The 17,959-nt window shown below is 51.2% G+C and overlaps 1 long non-coding RNA gene across 2 annotated transcripts; it reads right to left on the bottom strand.

The window, feature by feature from the left end:
* Positions 1-743: 743 nt before the first annotated feature.
* LOC136023033 (uncharacterized) lies at positions 744-16,471 on the bottom strand. 2 transcript variants are annotated; one of them, XR_010616441.1, is made up of 8 exons: positions 16,120-16,471; positions 15,271-15,452; positions 13,612-13,662; positions 12,727-12,943; positions 8,570-8,692; positions 8,088-8,194; positions 6,350-6,530; positions 744-1,094 (listed from the first exon to the last, which is right to left on the bottom strand). It is a non-coding gene; the product is annotated as an uncharacterized LOC136023033 (long non-coding RNA). The 2 variants fall into 2 exon arrangements; XR_010616442.1 differs by lacking the exon at positions 6,350-6,530.
* Between the last annotated feature and the right edge of the window lie 1,488 nt (positions 16,472-17,959).

Below are 17,959 nucleotides of genomic sequence, written 5' to 3'. Positions count from 1 at the left end.
GCCGGAGCCTCTCCATGAGCTGGTGCCTGCAGAGGGGCAAGGAAGAAAGCTGCCAAAGGTGATGGGGAGGAAGGGAAATAGCTTTCATGCTGTTAGCAGTGGGCTTGTTCCGCTGTTTGAAATGAGAAGGAATCTTTGGCTCAATCCCTTTTAAGCCTATTCTCCCCCTGCTTTTGAGGAAGAGAAAGGGAAGCAAAAAGAGACAACATGGATTTGCTTTCCAGGCCTTTGGATTGTCCCCTCCAGAGCAAGGACCTGATGTCTTGAAGAATTTGTGAAGCACTTGAATTTAAAGCATTTAAGCTGCTCTTTATTTAAAACAAAGTCCATCTCCAGTATAAATGATCCTTTTTTCCCCTTTCCCTTTCGCCTTTCTCTTTTTCCTTTCCCTTTCCCCTTTCCACTTTTACCTTCCTCTCTTCCTTTCCCTTTCCCCTTTCTCTTTTCCCCTTTCCCTTTTCCTTTCCATTTCCCTTTTCCTTTCTCCTTCCCCTCTTCCTTTCCCTTTCCCCTTTCTCTTTTCCCCTTTCCCTTTTCCCCTTTCCCTCTTCCTTCCCCTTTCCCTTTTCCTTTCCCCTTTCCCCTCTTCCTTTCCCTTTCCCCTTTCTCTTTTCCCCTTTCCCTCTTCCTTCCCCTTTCCCTTTCCCTTTTCCTTTCCCCTTCCCCTTCCCTCCCATCCCCAATGCTGATACAATTAGGCCCCCAGGGATCTATAGGAATCCAACAGAAGGTGGTTTCCCAGTTGCTGCCAACATTTCCCATTTGGACCTGACCAAGAAAAGCACTCAGCACTTCAGGTGCATGCGTGGAGGAGTCAATGGGCTTGCTTTCTTTCGGTAAAGAATAACCAACCCATCACAAAGGCACATCCATGCCCTTTGCTTTGCTTTGGGTACCACACTGCACCTCCTCTTCCGCTCTTCCATCTCACTTTCGCATTCTTCCTGCTGCTGCAGAGCCACAAAGCACCAGGCCTCCTGTTTCTGATTCCTCCTGGGTCATCCTCTTCCTCCTCCCCCTCCATGGTGTGGGGATGCAGCCCCAGCAAGGGTTAACTTCCAGCTGCCTCTTCCCATTTTTCCTTTTAATATTGCCTATGAAAAAAAGCAAACAGAGGCGAATCCCACCCTCTCCCTGGAGACTTTTCCTTGGCTTGTTCCAAAGAACACGGAAGAATCATGATTTGTCCTGTATTTTCTGCTTCAGCAGCCTCGGGGATGGAGTAACGAGACCCAAAGTGAACATGGAAAGCAATAAACCCACACACTGAATAACTGATAGAAGTGGAGAGGGAATGAGATGAAAAAGACACCCCTGATAACATTCCCCTTGTGGCACTGAATAAACCAACCCCACTTTGGGACAGAGGAATGCTGGGTGGGAATGAAGCACAGACATGTAGGAAAAGGACCCAGATCCTCCTTATTGTAGGTACAGAGTCCAAATACTTGGGGATAAACCCTTTACGGAACAGCAGGGAGATATTTCACCTTAATATGAGCAAGTGGTTGTATCTATCTTATCTATATCTATCTATCTCTATCTCTATCTCTATCTCTATCTCTATCTCTATCTCTATCTCTATCTCTATCTCTATCTCTATCTCTATATCTATATCTATATCTATCTATCTAATCTATCTTATCTATCAACTATCTACCTACCTACCTATCCATCCATCCATCTATCCGTTTTACCTACCTATGTATGTATGTATGTATGTATGTATGTATGTATGTATCTATCTATCTATCTACCTTCTAGTCTTGTGGCTGTAGGGTTTTGTGCCAAACAACCTCTGAAGCTAGAAGCAATCTCGAGTTCTCACTCAAAGCCAGGTTCAAGCCTATGTTATATATGCAAAGAGCCAATATTGTGCTTCTCTGAGTAGAAGTATTTCGGGTTTGGCTAAAATACTGTGGAAACTGATACAAAGAAAGTGGCAAAATGTGGAAATGGCATTGCCATGGGTGTGGGGCTCCTCCTTTCTCCACTCGCTGTCAGGTTTTATGTGCTAAAGCACCACAGGCTCATTGCCCACATCTGCTCACCCCCATCATGGTTTGGGCTACCCGAGTTCACATCTGGATGCAGCCAGTGTTTCCAAGGCCTTTTCACATCTCACTGAAGAGAGATCCTGTGTTTTCCTTTCCTGGAGAAGAGGATTTGTGTGGTTTTGCCCCTAATCTCCCATCTCCAAGCTCCTGGAGCCGATAATGAAAAGCTTCCCTCTGTGTTGGGACTGTGGCTTTCCTAGATTAAGAACTGCTCCTCAAGGAAGCCCACAACCATAACAAACCCATTTGCTAAGATAACATTTGTTTAGGATGGTGGCTGCTTTCCTGCACATGCTGCAGCTTGGCTCCTTATGGAGACGAAGGATTCCTGACTAACAAACCCTCTGGAGCGTGCCCTGCAATGGTGACATCCATCCCAGCATGGATGATTTGGGCAACCTGATCTAGCTGAAGATGTCCCTGCTCATTGCAGGTTGGACTGGATGACCTTGAAGATCCCTTCCAAGCCAAACTGTTCTATGATTCCATGATTCGAGTCGCATGCTGGGCTGAACTGGAGCCAAACAAGAGGTAGCAGGCTGGGTGAGGGGGTTTGGGGATGCTCCAGGTTGCATCACTGCCTCCTGCATCCCACCACCACCCAAAAAAGGACCAGTTCCAGCAGCTGCAGCAGCCACATCCCCTTCCCCTTCTCACCATGGAGGAAAACCTTTTCCCTTACCCTCTTGGCACATCCCTGCCTGCTAAACATTAACATCTGCTGTGTCTAACCCAGTTAGCCGGGAGTGTTTGTATAGGCTTTGCAATCCCTGCTTCCATGTACACTCACATCGGGATTGTTTAAAGCTGATCCGGCAGGGAAATGACTGTGGGTGGGTTTGGGAGGACGCAGGGCAATGTGACTTCTGTCCCCAAGCTTGGCATCACCTTGTTTCAGGGACACCAAACCCAACCCATGGATCGGGGTGTGAATAAAACAGGGAGAGGAAAAGGAATGGGGCAGGAGGATGACACATGGATGTTGCTGTGAAGGAGGGAGAGGTGCAGCATTCCCAGTTGGCGTCACCCCCGTTGGTGACAAGACCCCTCCTGTCTCAGGGCTGGGAAGGCAAATGGGAGAGGAGATGATGCTCGAGGGCTCAGACTGGTTTGGGTTGAAGGGACCTTAAAGCTCATCCAGTTTCATGGGCAGGGACACCTTCCACTAGAGCAGGTTGCTCCAAGCCCCATCCAGCTTTCTCATCCTCATGGATGCCCCTATTCCCCTGTAAAGCTGAAAGTGAGGGTGTGGGATTGAAGCAGGAGGGAAAGAAATAGTGATGGAGACCCTCTAGACATACAACCACAAACTGGGATGCTCCCGAGCTCTCAGCCACTACTTTGAGACTCCAAACCTATGCTGTTCAAATCACATCCCAGCACATCCTATAAAAGCCAATGGAGGAAGCAAGCAGGGCTCTGACTGCAGCTGATGGCAAGAGGATGGTTTCCCAGCAGGAAGCTTTTGGGAGCAGAAGGATGGTGGGAAGAGCCCTGGGCAGCTTGATGGGTTGGCCTCAGACTTGCACTGCTGCAGGGGGAAGGGATGTTCCCCAGGGAAGAGGGAAACAAGAGCCTCAAAAGAGGGGAAATTCCTTCTTATTCACTGCTTTCTCCAGAGATCCCAAGATCACAAGCAGCCTGAGAAGGGGGCTGCTCAGCCGATGGGATTCGGGCCCTTTTGGGAAGCTTGCTGCTTCTGCTGCTGGGAATCCATCATGGGAATGTGCTCTCCAGAGGCTGCAAACCCAGGAGGGTTGTGCCTTGCCCTGAACCTTGGATGGGAGCCCAGCTCTGATCCTGCTCCGTTTAAGCCGTGCCACTAAGCCCTTGTCCCAGCCTGTCTCTAGACCTTGCCCTGCTCTACAAGGCCATCGAGTCAGACAGATTGAAACCCCCCAACCATCTCCAAAAGCCACTTTCTGTCCCCAGACCATGTCCTCAGCCCCTTACTTCTTCAAAGGCTGCCTGCATCCAAGCCAACGTCATATCTGCTCTCATCAAAGGCTTTCCCAGTGTCCTTTCCCGGCACTGCTGGCTTCCTCCAGCCTTTTCTGGATGTCCCCTTGCCTGGGGACATCTTGTGCTCCTCGGCACAATCCCAGCCCTCCTGCTCCATTGCACAACCTGGGTCGAACGCCAAGATCTGGGAATTGGATGGGATTTCTCACTGGGATGCTCCAAATGATCCTTGTGGGCAACTGACTGACCTCCTTTGTGGCTCCCTGTGCTATCTGTCTAAACCAGGGCATTGGCCTCAAGCTGTGGCTGCTGACATTTCCCCAAATGGCCACATTTTGACTGGGAAGGGGGAAAATAAGGTGCATTTTCCACCAATTCAAGGCAAATTTGGTGCAGACTGCAGGGATCCTGGGGTTAAAGCTGGGATGGGGCACTGGATGGTGCAAGCTCGGGCAAGAACAGCAGGAAAGCTCATGGAAAAGGGGGAATCAAAGACCTTCAGTGGGGTTTCACACTGTAGAGTTTAGAAGTCTATCTTCTTCCCATCTCTTATATAAACCCAAAGACAGCACCTCAACGGGACACGATCCAGACAGCAAAGCATCCTTATATCCAGCACCCAGCACAGGATCAGGGGAATTAACAATTGAGATGAGGGTTTTCCAAGCTCTGGGACATTCTGGGAAGAGCTGCACCCCCCTGAGCTCCGGGCAGCTCATTCCTTTGGTTTTCCTGTGAAAAATCCCAGTTTAGGACCCGCTTGGCAGAGCTTTGCCTCCTCCCAGCTCCCTGTGAAGGAGGCAAACGGGTTGGGTTGAGCAGTTGGTGGGTCCCAATAGACAAGGGTTGGAAATTAAAGGGATGATTCTGGGTTGCGCTTTAAGCATCTCTGCATGGAGAGGAACGTGGGTTGTCCCTGGAATGGTGCCTCCCCCGAGCATTGGTTTCATTCTGGAGCACTTAATGCCTTGTGTTTAGGAGAGCAGGAAAATATTTACTTGGGGATGAAGGAGCAGGGAGAGGGGCTGGGATTTTATAGGCCCTGGTTTGGAAAGAGGCTTCTATAGAAATAACAGGGGATTAAAGATCAAACCCAAAAAGCAGCATCACCAACAAGCCGGCGCTGAGCAGAACAAAGTCTGCATGACCCCAAGGACGGTGCTGGATGACGGAGAGCTCAATAGGAGCCAGCTCTTCCCTGTGTTTCATGGCTTTATGTTGTTCTAGTTGAGCTCTCCTCAGCATTCGACCCTTTACAAAGCCCTCCCTCAGGCTTTCACCTCCTGCTTCCATGCGGAAGGAGATTTGGGGGTGATGCTGATGCTGGTGGCTCTCCAGGGAGATGGGCTCAGACGAAGCCCAACCGGAGCTGCTGGCAGAGAGCAGGAGGAATTCCAGAGTGGAACAGCAGCAGCCTGGATCCCGGCCGTCTGGGCTTTTGCAGGGCTAGAAATATGAAGTGATAATTCCCTTTTCCCTAGGGATCTGGGCCAGCGTGAGCCGGGGTTATCGGGCACCCTACAGAAAGGCCACACACGGGGTGGGACCGGCGTTATTCAACCCCACAGCACAGCCAGTTCAGCTCTTTTGCTTTATTCTTAAAGGGCATTTTGTTTCCAGTGAGAAGAGGGCCCAACCCAGTGACATCCATGAGAAAGGCACGTCTGTGCCCTGCCACCATAAGACCCTTTTTGTGCCCCTGATCACCAGGCTGCAGTGACACTGTCTTGGTGCTACGATGCGCTGACGTACACAGGCTGTGCATTGTGAGAGGCATTTCCAAGGGCAGATCAGGGCCTGGCCATGATGTGGAGTGTCAGCACGACCCTCTCCTTTGGCATGAGCTCCTTGGGAAATCAATGGGGCATTGTCTGCTAAGGGCACAGCATAGAGTAGAGGACAGCTTGGAGTGGTGGCAGAGAGGTCAAGACCATTGCAGGCTAGAAACCACCATATCCTGGCTGTCACCAGCAGCGTGAGCACAGGTCGAGGGAGGGGATGCTCCCCGTTTACTCTCATGAGTTTCCATCCCCTGACTTGCAAAACACCAAAAGATGCAGCCACTGTCACTGATTACCCCAAAATCTGCTGGCACAAGGCTTCTAAATAGCTCCTAAACCACCCCTCTCACTGCTGGAGCCCATGCAAGGACCTTGCTCTTGCTCCTCTCCTTATGGAAGCCACAAGCATGGGGAAGTCAATGGAAGTTTCAACAGGGCTGGAAGGGCTCTGCAATCAAAATGCTCCCAGACCCTGCAGACACCAGAACATGGACCTGACCCAATGTGCTTGTTGCAGATGAAGAGTGGGTTTGCTCAGCAAAGCCCTACCTGGTTGCAGGAGGGATCGCACCAGGAGAGGATCTGTCACCGTGGTCACAACTATGGGGATCTGGTGATGTGCAGGGATGATGGCATCACCAAGGAGTACAGCTTGATGCTTTGCTTGGCTTGCTGAGGTTGCTGAGATCCCACTGCTGAGCTCAGGGGGCACAGGATCAGAGGAAGGGCTCTGTCGATAACCCCAGGAAGAAGGAGGCAATGTCAGGACCGAGCAGCTCTGTTCCCAAATTCCTGCTTCATGCGCATGGTATGATTTTCCCTGCTTGAATTCCTCACATCGATTCAGACCACATCTGACTTCTATCCCCAGCACATCTGGATGACTGCTTAGAGAAAGCTAAAGCTGGGAGGATGGAGAGAAGGTTTCTGAGGCTGGGAATCACTTTAACCCCTTGGTCCTGGGGGCTACCTGCAGCACATCAGAAACCCTCTATGAAAGCTCCCAGGAAAGCCCTGCTTCCCTGCCTATCTCACAACACACTGATGCTCTGCAGACAAAATCTCCCTCCGTGCCCAACACAGATGATGTTTTCTGTGTCTCAGCCCCACCATAAACAATGAGTCAGCTAATCCAAACCACATGGCTGGAGGTCAACCCAGGGCATGGGCCTGATATTGAAAAGCACAATCACATCCCCAGCAAAACCAGTACGAATCAGACACTGGTGGAGAAGCACCCTCCTGCTCCTGTGGGAGCAGAGCTGAGGCCCCCAGGTGTCATCCAGTGTCAGGGCTGGTGGCACTAACCTGGAGATGCTCCTCAGGCTTCCGCCATCCTCTGGACCACGTTGCTTGGCAGCTGCTTCTGCCTATGCAGTCGCTGTGTCAACTTCTCCATCTCTTACTGCTCCATCCCTCTTCCTTTAGGGGTTATTTCCATCCCTATTTGGGGCTCCCCTTTCTTTTGTTTCCCTGTTTCTCACCTTTCTCCTTTCCAAAAGCCTGGCTTGGACATGCTTGCATGGAGGAAAATCCAAGCCCCAGCCAGCTGCCAGCTCTGCCTTTGGCCTATTGCTCTGGTTTCATGTTTGACTCTTAATTCCACAGTTTATACAGCAGAGAGCTCCGGGCCAAAGAGAACGACTCAGGAACCGGCCAGAAACCTCAGCTTTTCCTAAGCTCCATAAACAGCTTCTTGCCTCCATCCCTGCACCTGCTGCCTGTACCATGCTGCAGGATGGGGATGCTGGTCCATTCCGGGGGGGGGGGGGGGGTGGATGTCCCTGGGGTGTTCCACGCTGCCCTGCAAACACTGCACTGCTCTCTGTGCCAATGGGAAATGAGCTAATGACATTGCTCCCTCGGGATCAGGCTGTTTTTCCTGGCAGGTTGGGCACCAGCCCTGTCCAAAAACGTGCATTCCTGCTCTAAGTTGTTTGCACAACTTCTTTATCCTGGGGTGTTTCACAGGCTGGAGCATCCTTTGAGGGCTTGGTGCTCACACGGCCCGTGCCTGATCCCTGTGCCTGGAATCTGGGTCTGAAGGAGGAGGATTTGTTATTGATGGTCTCTTCCTGCAACATCTGAGTGTTGTGACATCTCACTTGAGGCTGGAGCAGTGGAGAAATTCAGGGTCGCTGTCAGCTCCTCCATGACCATGGGGCAATCCAGGAGGCAGGCAAGGAGGGAAGGGGGACAGGGATGAAGGTGTCCAAGGCAAAGGGATCTCCAGGAAAGCACCAGCCATGGGAAGAGAAGAAAGGAAAACACTCAACTCCTTGCTTACCTGAACCATTGCATTCCATACTCTTCCATTTCCACATGAATAAAACCAAAGCAACCAGTGCAGTGATTTAGGGATGGAAGTGGAACATCCTAATGGAAGTGGAACCTCTAAAAGAAGAGAATATGCTATGATCAGGAGCTTTATCTTCCCACTGAGATACTCTTTGGACACTGAACTAAAATGTCTTTTTCCATGTCCTTTTCCCTCTCTGGATGCTTTCTGAACAAACAAAACCTCAGATGCCAACAAGCAGCAGTATCAGGGCCTGAGGTGCTTATTCCTGCCTGCTGTGTTTGAGATGAGGTCAGTGTGATGCTGCCTCAGTTTGCTCTATTTGCAGTGGCACTTTTGGAGCAACAAATGCTTTTTAATCCTCCTCCTGACCAGCTTTTGCTGGGGATGGACCACTTAATCCCGGTGAGGGATGCTGTGATTTACTGAGCACCATCTACTTGCACCTTATGTATTAACTCACCCTTTACCTGGAGGTGACATGGGGCATCCTCATTGCTTTGCTGAACCGCCAGACGACCTCTTCTCCGTGTGGTCTTGCTCATCCCTGCTGATCCATGAGGCTTTCTGTGGGTGTTCCACATGGAGAGGGCCTGAAACACACATAAAAGGTGGGATAAGAAAAGCAGCGGGTGATGGGTAAACTGTTGCTCTGCAGAAGAGCAAGGCAAAATCTCCCCTTGAGGGCAGGACTTCACCCATAAACTAATCATAATGGGGAATGCAGAGCTTCAATTCATTATATTGGTGGTATCCTTCCCGAGTGGGAGATGAAAACCAGGAGATTGTGCAGGGTTTTACTGCGGGACATAAATCAGTTTCCTCCTGTATAAATCACCTGAATATCTGAGCTCGCCCTAAGGCCTGAACCAATGATTCCAGACTCCACTTTGCTGCTCGGTAATTCCTGCTGGCAGCTGGCTCCATCCATCTCCAGCACAGGCACGTAACTCAAGCCTGGGACAAGTGTTGATTTACAGCTTCAGCAAGGGAATCAGCACAAAATCATGGCAGTGCAAACTGATGTTTTCCTTCTCATGTGCAAGGTGAAAGGTCCTGGGACTGAGAGCAACAGCCCTGGGCTCGCATGGGGAGACAAACCACAGGCTGTTCTCACCCGTGTCTTCCAATACCTAACAGGGCTCCAAGAAACCTGGAGAGGGGCTTGGGACAAGGGATGCAGGGACAGGCCAAGGGGAATGGCTTTAACCTGCCCGAGGGGGGACTGAGATGAGCTCTTAGGCAGAAGCTCTTCCCTGTGAGGGTGCTGAGGCGCTGGCACAGGGTGCCCAGAGAAGCTGTGGCTGCCCCATCCCTGGCAGTGCTCAAGGCCAGGTTGGACACAGGGGCTTGGAGCAAGCTGCTCCAGTGGAAGGGGTCCTTGTCCCTGTCATGGTCCATCAAAAACCAGTGTAAATCCATGTGAGATCCAACTTACTGCAGAGAAAGCAGAGGGTAACGATGCCCTTTAGGTGTATTAACCAAGTGTGTAATGGTATACGGGATGATTCGGGAGCAGTGTAAAGGAGTCTGTGTTTCCCAGCATGTCCATCTCTCCTGTGTGCTGTTCTGCTGCCACTACAGGAATGTGGAGTTTTCAGGACTTCAAAGCCCCTTTTCCAGTCTGGGCTGTGTGATCCAAGCCAAAGTGCAGCCTTAATCCATCATCCACAAAGAGGGATGTTTGTATATTTGTGTAAAATGACAGATTGGAGAGACCCGGAGCTGGAAACCAGATGCTTTCCCAAGGAATTAAAAGAGCTCGGGATTTAGACACGCAGGAACATAGGGAAGAAAACATCACTGTGGCTACTGCCTTGAAAAACACTGATCCTTGGCTTTCCAGAGCCTGTTGGATGGGAAAAGGCAGCATCTCCACGAGCATCACAGATGAAACAAGGAAGATGAGATGACATGACCGAGGTCCCACAGTAAGTCAGTGCTGGCGTGGAAAGCAGCAGCCGGTTGTCCCTCTGGATGACAAGAGGTTCTTAGTCTTCAGTTCCCAATTGTTTCGCCATAAATAAGTCCACCCTGGGGCCTGTCAACATCCATCATCACTTAGAGCTCACTCTCTTTTCCAAACAAATATCCATCGGGAAGGGTGGATATCACATGGAACAGTTGGTCTCTGGGTACTCTCTTCATCGCATCGTGCCACTGGTCCCTCTCCAAGTTGAAAAGCAAAGGACAGAAGAGGGCTGAAACCCTTCATGAAGTGCTACCAAGCTATGAAAGCACGTGGTGATTTCCTTCCTGGCCTGGATTTCTTTCCTTCCTTGGTTTCTTTCCTTTATAACTGTTTGGATTTGGTCATAAGCAGGAAAAGCTGCTCTTTGTTAGAGCTGAAAATCCCACCATGAGAGCCAGAGCTGTGAGATCTGATGTCAGGCTTGGGCTGTGCAGATGGAAAGGAAACTTCCTGCATGAACCCAAGAAGAGGGGCAGCTCCTGCTGTCCTCCAGCATCTCCTGATGATCCTAAAGGTCTTTCCTGAGTCTGTTCTATGGTTCTATGATCTCGTGGGCACAAGCTTCGTGTGGGGCTGGGAGATGCTCTTTGCACCCTCTGTTAAAAGCCACCCAAGATGGATTGAAATCCCTCCGTGCCCTTCTGCAGGGCTTTACCAGCCCTCAAACAACCCCTGGGAGAAGCAGCAACTCCCCACCACAGCCCCATCCACATGGAGCATGTGAGGAGAAAGCATTCCCACCCCTGACTGAGCAAAGGATGCTGCTCCATCCATCGCTGGGGACACATTCCCGGTGGGATGGTGGCTGAGAGCCAGGCGGGGTGTTAACAGATTGATGCTGAAGCTGCTACAAACGTGCAGGGGAAGCTGGAAAGCAGCTGAGTCTGTAAAAAGGAAGAACAGGCCCCAGGTGCTATCCAGGAACAGGGGAAATTGCTTTTCTTCAGTGTTTTGGAAGTGCTGAGAAGCTTCTCAGCCACCAACATGGGGATCAACCGTCGGCTCCTGGGTCCTGCTGGTCCACGGGAAAACCACTGGGATTCGTTGTGCTGCCTTGTGCATGTAAGAGGATATTTGTGCACTGATGTGCCAGGAGGTGAAGCATTCCCTGTTGCTCCCAAAGGCCCATGCAGAGAATCCTGTTTCGTGATGAGCCACGTGTCCGATGGGGGTGACCACTGGTATGTGTGGCAATGCCAGCAGTGAATGAGGCTCCTCCCTGGGGAATGGGCTCAATCGCTGTTGGCTGCAAGATTTGCCACATTTTCATGCTTTTTTCCCCAAAAATATCTCCTTGGAAAATGCCTCCTGCGTTTGGATTCCAAGCAAAGGAAGCCCACGCTTTGGATTGTGCAAGGAATCATTTTTAGCTTTGAAAGCTGCCTGAGTTTAGCCAAACATGGGGAACTGACTTGGAATTGGATCCACGGCCATTGGAAGGGCTTAAGAGAGCTTTGAGGAGTCTGCTGACAAGGGAGGATTGGCCTGTTGTCACCTTTCAGATGCAATGAGTGGAGCTTGCTGCTGCAAGACAAGCAGGAGGGAAGAGGCCACACGAGCCCTTGCAGTGATAGGTGCTGTGGAAGCATGGATCCGGAAGACCATCCCTGCATTAAACTGCTCATCCGCAAGGATCTGGGGTGCTCCTGCCTTCTCCTGGGCTTGCAGACTGCTGGAAATGAAGGTTGGAAGGAAGGGACGGGGAGGGAAAAGAGCAGAAAAGAGATAAAAGGACAGAGAGAATGGGTTTTACCATTGAATTTCTTTCTTCAAGTGGGAGCTGCTTTAATAACATGCACAAGGAGTGAATAATACCTTCAAATATTCCCAGAGAATGAATAATATGGAATAATATTCACAGAGCATTTATTTGACTAATTTCCCTTAGTGTTTTTGGATCAGGATCTAACAGTCCTGGATCTTAAAAGGGAGCTCTGCATTTGACTTCCTTGGGTCTGGATCAGGCCCCCAACACCTCAAACCCCTCATGTTCAAGGAAGCATCACCAAAGGGTCACCCAATATAGCTCCAGTAAATGCGTGGGTCACTTTTCCCTGCTGATCCACAAATACATTATGTGCCAATAAATGGAAGCAGAAGTGGCTTGGCCAGATGTTCCATCGGGGCCCCAGGGAGTTGTGGTGCAGAAAGGGTAAAATAGGGGGGGGAAAGGGGAAAAAGAAGCCCATAAAACCTAAAATATTAACATCCCAACCTCGTGTGCAGCAGCTGTGCCCCTGTTATGGAGTGAGGTGCAATGCCCTGGCCGGGGGGACGTGCCAAAAGCAGGATATGGGAAAAGCCTGTTTCAAACCCAGGTGGGTTAAACCTTTATTCCTGTCTGAATTACATCTGAATGCTCTGGAGGTGTTGGTGGGACACGCTGGGATGGAATGAGGCTGGGGTGAGAGTCCCCAGGGTGTCGTGCTCATCATGTCCAGAAGGACTCTGGTGGCATCTCCTTATAGAATCCCAGCCTGGTTTGGGTTGGAAGGGACCTTAAAGCTCATCCAGCTCCAACCCCCTGCCACGGGCAGGGACACCTTCCACTAGAGCAGCTTGCTCCAAGCCTCCTCCACCCTTTCCCATCCTCCTGTAATCTATAACCCACTTTTGCCACCTACAACAACACCCGGTCCTTGCACCCCGTGTTACCTCTTACTCCTCGAGGTCAGCTCCATCCTGATTTCAGTGCTGGGATGGTCCCCAAAGCACCTCCTTTTCCAGGCAGTTGGACATCTCCTGGTGTTTGTCCCATGGGTCCTGCTCAGCTCCTGTCTCCCACAGGAGAAGCAGGCAGGTTGAATGTCACTGTATGTCCTGCAAGGCTGGGCTTGCTCCTCTTCCTGATGCAGATCCCTCTCAGAGCTTCCTGAGTTGAAGAATCACCGTGAATTAACCATGAATCAAAGCCTTGAATTAAATCCCATGTGATGTGCACCCTGAGCACCCTCCATAGTGCTCTGCCACCCCAGACCCACCTGATGACACCCTACCCATGTAGATGTGTCTGCATTGGGGTGCACAGGTTGATATGTGAGCAGTATGGCCATTCTGGGGGGCTGTGGGGTGTGTGTGATGGGCAGCTGGACCAAGAAGAGGTGATAGATGGGCTGTGTGGGTACAAGAAGGAAGCAGACCTCAACCTCTACCTTGGAGGGTCTGAGTGCTCCTTAACCCATCAGAAAGCGGAGCTTTACAGATAAAGAAGGCCCCTTTGTTTTGTTGTTGCAGCTGGAAAGAGAAGGGAACGTTCCCATGGAGGAAACACCCTCTTTAACGGGGGCTTTAATCCTTTTCTCTCTTCTTGTGGTTGGGCTGAGCTGCACCAAGTCCCTGCAGCTCTCCCCAGCGCAGGATTTTCTCCCTTTCCAGTAAACTGCAGTTACCATGGAGAGGGCTGAGACAAGCCAAATGCAAAACATTGGAAACTACACCCAAGCTCCGTGCAGCCGTATCAAACAGTTAATTAGAAAGAGGGTCCATGTGTTTCCCATTCCCTGGAATGGTTTGAATCAATGGCCCTGTGTGATTTATCACCTGCTCGCTGTGCGAACGGTTCAGCTCCGCTCTCGTGCATGTTCCTCTGCTCTACAGAGAAAAAGGGGATATTGAGACCTTTCAGAACAAGGCAGTCATCAAATAGCCAATTCTCCCAGTGGAATTCTCCCACTGGAATGATACGCTTTGGATCTCGGTGGGATTTCCAACCTTTGGCAACAGGGAAAAAGGAGAGGGAGCTTTTGCCTTGCTTTGATTCCGGAGGGTGGAAGATCCCGCTGTGCCTGGCCATTCCCAGGGCTGTGTTAGACTGTGCCCAGATGGAAATCCAGACCAGTGTGTTTCCCTGGGGCTGCTTCCTTCCCCGCTGCACGTGAAGCTGGGCGGGTGGGAAGCAGGAAGGAGGTGGCTGGAGAGGAGAGAGGGAGCAGGAGAAATCCGTGCTTCCCACAGGATCACGGAATGGTTTGGGTTGAAGGGACCTTAAAGCTCATCCAGTTCCAAAGGGCAGGGACCCCTTCCACTGGAGCAGCTTGCTCCAAGCCCCTGTGTCCAACCTGGCCTTGAGCACTGCCAGGGATGGGGCAGCCACAGCTTCTCTGGGCACCCTGTGCCAGCGCCTCAGCACCCTCACAGGGAAGAGCTTCTGCCTAAGAGCTCAGCTCAGTCTCCCCTCGGGCAGGTTAAAGCCATTCCCCTTGGCCTGTCCCTACAGGCCCTTGTCCAAAGCCCCTCTCCAGGTCTCTTGTAGCTCCGTTAGCACTGGAAGGCTATCATGAGATCTCCTTTTGATGCATAAATTGTCACCCATAAGAGGAAACACCTCATTGCATGCTGTGGTGGTGGCTGAAGTGCTTCAGTGAGATGGAAAGTGGAAAGCGGGTGGCCAAGAGCAATGTGTTGACAGGGAAGCACCTGGAAAGCGTTCCTGAGCCTGCTGTGTCCTTCCCTGCTCCCCCTGCACAAGGCAGGGGAGGGAAAACACATCTTGGTCTTGTTCTGCATGCAAGTGCTTTGAAGCAGGGGTGGTTCCTCCCGCAGGGACAGCCCTAGCACCCAGAAGAGACGTCCTGCAGGAGATCCCTTCGTGCTTCAGCTCTTTGCAAAGCAAGCTGACCTGGGTGTCTCTTTGCCATCTCCTTTTGCATCCTATGCTGCCAAGGGATGCCTCTGCAATGGATTCACGAGCCGGGATCCCCCAAGATGAACACGGGAATATCGGAGTCATCCATTCCCCTGCCCTGCTGAACCCCTGGCTGGGATGTGTGGGGTTGATTGGGAATCCTGCACATTTATCTACCACATCCCCCAAAGCAGCTGTGGGCTGGAAGGTGCTGCACCTCTCCTGATCCACATTCCACCTTTCCTGCCAAGACTGGGGGAGAGGGGGAATAAAAGCTGCTTTCCTTGCATTAGCAGATGATTGAAAAACCTTGCAGCAAGCCCAGCCAAGCGTGAGAGATACCAGCTCCTTTCAGAAGGGTTTCACTGCGGGGCTTGGCAGGGAAGAACCACTTAAGAAGGCTGGGAATGAAGATGTTTTCCTCCCACAGTAGAGGATGCGACAGAGAAAATGTCTACTGGAGGGGAAACTGAGGCAGAGACAAGAAGCGGAGCTGGAATTGTCCTTTATCCATATCCTCTGCTCCCACAGTGAACATAGAATGCACAGACTGGCTTAGCTTGGATCCTATTTACCTTGTCACTGCTCTGCTTGCAGCCAGCCTCAATTCTGCCCCAACGCTGGCCATATAAACGCAGCAGCATCCCTATGTGGTACATGGGGGTATCTGCTCCATGTCTTCAGATGGGCAGAGGGCTGGAGGAGGTCTCCTTCTTCAATAGCAAAGGTCAGGTTTGTGCCTCAGTTTCCCCTCTCACTGCAAAGGAAATAGCTGGTGGTAGGGAGAGCACGGTGCTGCCTTGGGAAGGTGTGAACGGATGAAAACCCCACAGGGATGCTCTGTTCTGGCTGGGAAGCTGCTGTTTCTATTGCCTGGGCCCCTGCAATCTGCAAGGAAGGAAACTGGCCTCAAGCAGCAAGGAAAAAGAGACATTTCCCAGGAATTCCCACAGGTTTCCCCACCCTGGGAATGAACAGAAACAGTGCGGGTGTCCCATGAGGTTGCTGCATCCCCTGGTTAAGCAGGGATGCTCGGGGACAATCCTGCTGCAGGTCAGGAACGCTCCTTAAGCTGGGAAGCTTCTGCACTGGATTTCATCTCAGCCTTGCAGCAGTGACCCTGTGAAACCACAAGGAAACCACTGACGCCTCATTCTGGGGCTGTGGGATGCTCCCCCCAGCCTCAGGCTGTCAGCAGGAGCCGGCTCTGCTCATTGCTCCGGGCCCCTCTGATGGAAATGGACGTGGGCTTTGGGGCTGCTCGTGGGGAGCTTCCCAGCAAAGGCAAGGGAAGAACAGGCTGTTTCCTGCAGGAAAAAGGAGAGAGGTTGTGCTGAAGGCCCCAAAAGCTCCCAGCAGGAGGGAAGAACACGGCAGAGAGGTTTGCAAGGCCAAAGGGAATGAGGCTTGGGAAGAGGAACAACCTCTCTGGAGTGCTTCGAAGAGAAGTGGCTTGAGAAGGAGCTGTGGATATGTGAGTGATGGATCCAAGATAATTCCAGCTGGGATCCGGCTCAAACGGGCAGCTTGTCACCAGTGTCACGACAGCCCCTCCGACAGATTCAACCCCATTCCTCCCATCGTTGATTTCCAAATCCCTATGGAAGTGGTGCAGCATTTAAAGGACTCTTTCCCCAGCCTGAGTGGGATAAGGCTTTGCATCACGCTGCATTAACTCCTTTTGGTCCCTCAGGCCTCCGCCAGTGCCGCACAAATCACAAGCAGAGCTGCCAGAACTGCTACACAGGCTTCCAACAGGGTGTTTGTCACTGCTGTAACCTGCAGGAGGAATGGATATGGATGAGCTGAGGCAGAGTTTGCTTTGCAGGTGCACGTGTGCCTTATACAAGGGGGAAAAAGCCAACCCAATGTGCCTGGAAACATGAAGGGCTAAAGCTGCCTGATGTGCAGGTCTCAGTGTGACGCAGGTGCAGGGGGGGGTGGTGGCAGGGGTGCTGCTGGCCAAATTCACAAGGACGGGTAGTGATGGGGCAAGGGGGAATGGCTTTAAACTGATGCAGGGAGATTGAGATGAGATCTTAGGACAAAATTCTTCACTTTGATGAGTTTTAAGGTCTTTTCCAACCCAAACTGATCTGTGATTCTATTCTATGATGATATACCCATCATTATATATATATCATAATATATTATATATAATCATCCAGAATATCACGGTCTCTGATGGAAAGCTAGGCGGAACAAGTCAGGGCAGGGATGCAGGGCCAAGCACTCACAGTGATCAGGTCCCAAAGATGCAGGTAGATGTATAGAGCCATTTGCAGAGAGATCTGGACCCCTGTTTCTAGCTGAGTGCTGTATTGCTCTGAACACAAACCCCTTTGCTATGGCTAAAGCCAGGAACACAAAACTACCCCAGCAAGTAGGACAGGGCTTGGAGCAAGCTGCTCTAGTGGAAGGTGTCCCTGCCCATGGCAGGGGGTTGGAACTGGATGAGCTTTAAGGTCCCTTCAACACAAACCAATCTGGGATTCCATATAAATGGAATGGAAAGGACTGGAGCCTTGTGATCCAAGCCTTTAAAATAGCTTTAGTTGATGTAATGATTGAGGTAAGCACAGGAGATGCTGCAACCGTGCTCTGGGTGAATGCAGGAGGCAGGTTTCGGTGCTGGGCTCTGCTGCCTTTCCATTTAGCAGGCAGACTCTGTGCTTTGTGCCTTTTAGGATGTTTAATGGGGTATTATTTGTTGCTGGCTGGCTGTTGCTTTGAGCAATGGCTCCCAGGGGAGCTCCTGTCGGTTGCCAGACAGAATGACATCAGGCAGACGCTCAGAGCAGGGATCAAACAGCAGAGCCTCATTTCTTCATCACAGGCTCTGGCAAAGCACACAGTGAGGCTGAACACACTGGAGAGCACCAGGCCCTGATGCTGCTGGGGGTACAGGGGACAGAGGAGGAGGAGGCTGCTCTCCCCCAGCTTGTGCATCAACACTCCCCAAATCACCCAGGGATACTTCCAAAGCATCATATTCAACTTCAAAGCAAAGGAAAGGATGTGAAGTAGGAGCTGATGTCTTCCCTATCCTCATTATCCCTTAGCATTTCACCGTGGAAGTTTCTTCTACCCTGGTTTATAGCCTAGGTTTCCTGTTTAATCCATCATAGCACTGTCCCTGACTTCTCCAGCTCCCACAGCGACTGACCCCCCCAAATGGTACCAGTTTAAGATCCGACACCTTATCCGCGAAGGGCCTTGAGCATTCCAGCCTCATCCCTTCCTCCTGTCCTGCTTGACATGGGT

The sequence above is a fragment of the Lathamus discolor genome, chromosome 17, assembly GCF_037157495.1.
Source record: "Lathamus discolor isolate bLatDis1 chromosome 17, bLatDis1.hap1, whole genome shotgun sequence".
NCBI classification, from domain to species: Eukaryota; Metazoa; Chordata; class Aves; order Psittaciformes; family Psittacidae; genus Lathamus; species Lathamus discolor.
The sequence above is the reverse complement of the archived record's forward strand: the minus strand, read 5'-3'. Positions and strand labels throughout refer to the sequence as shown.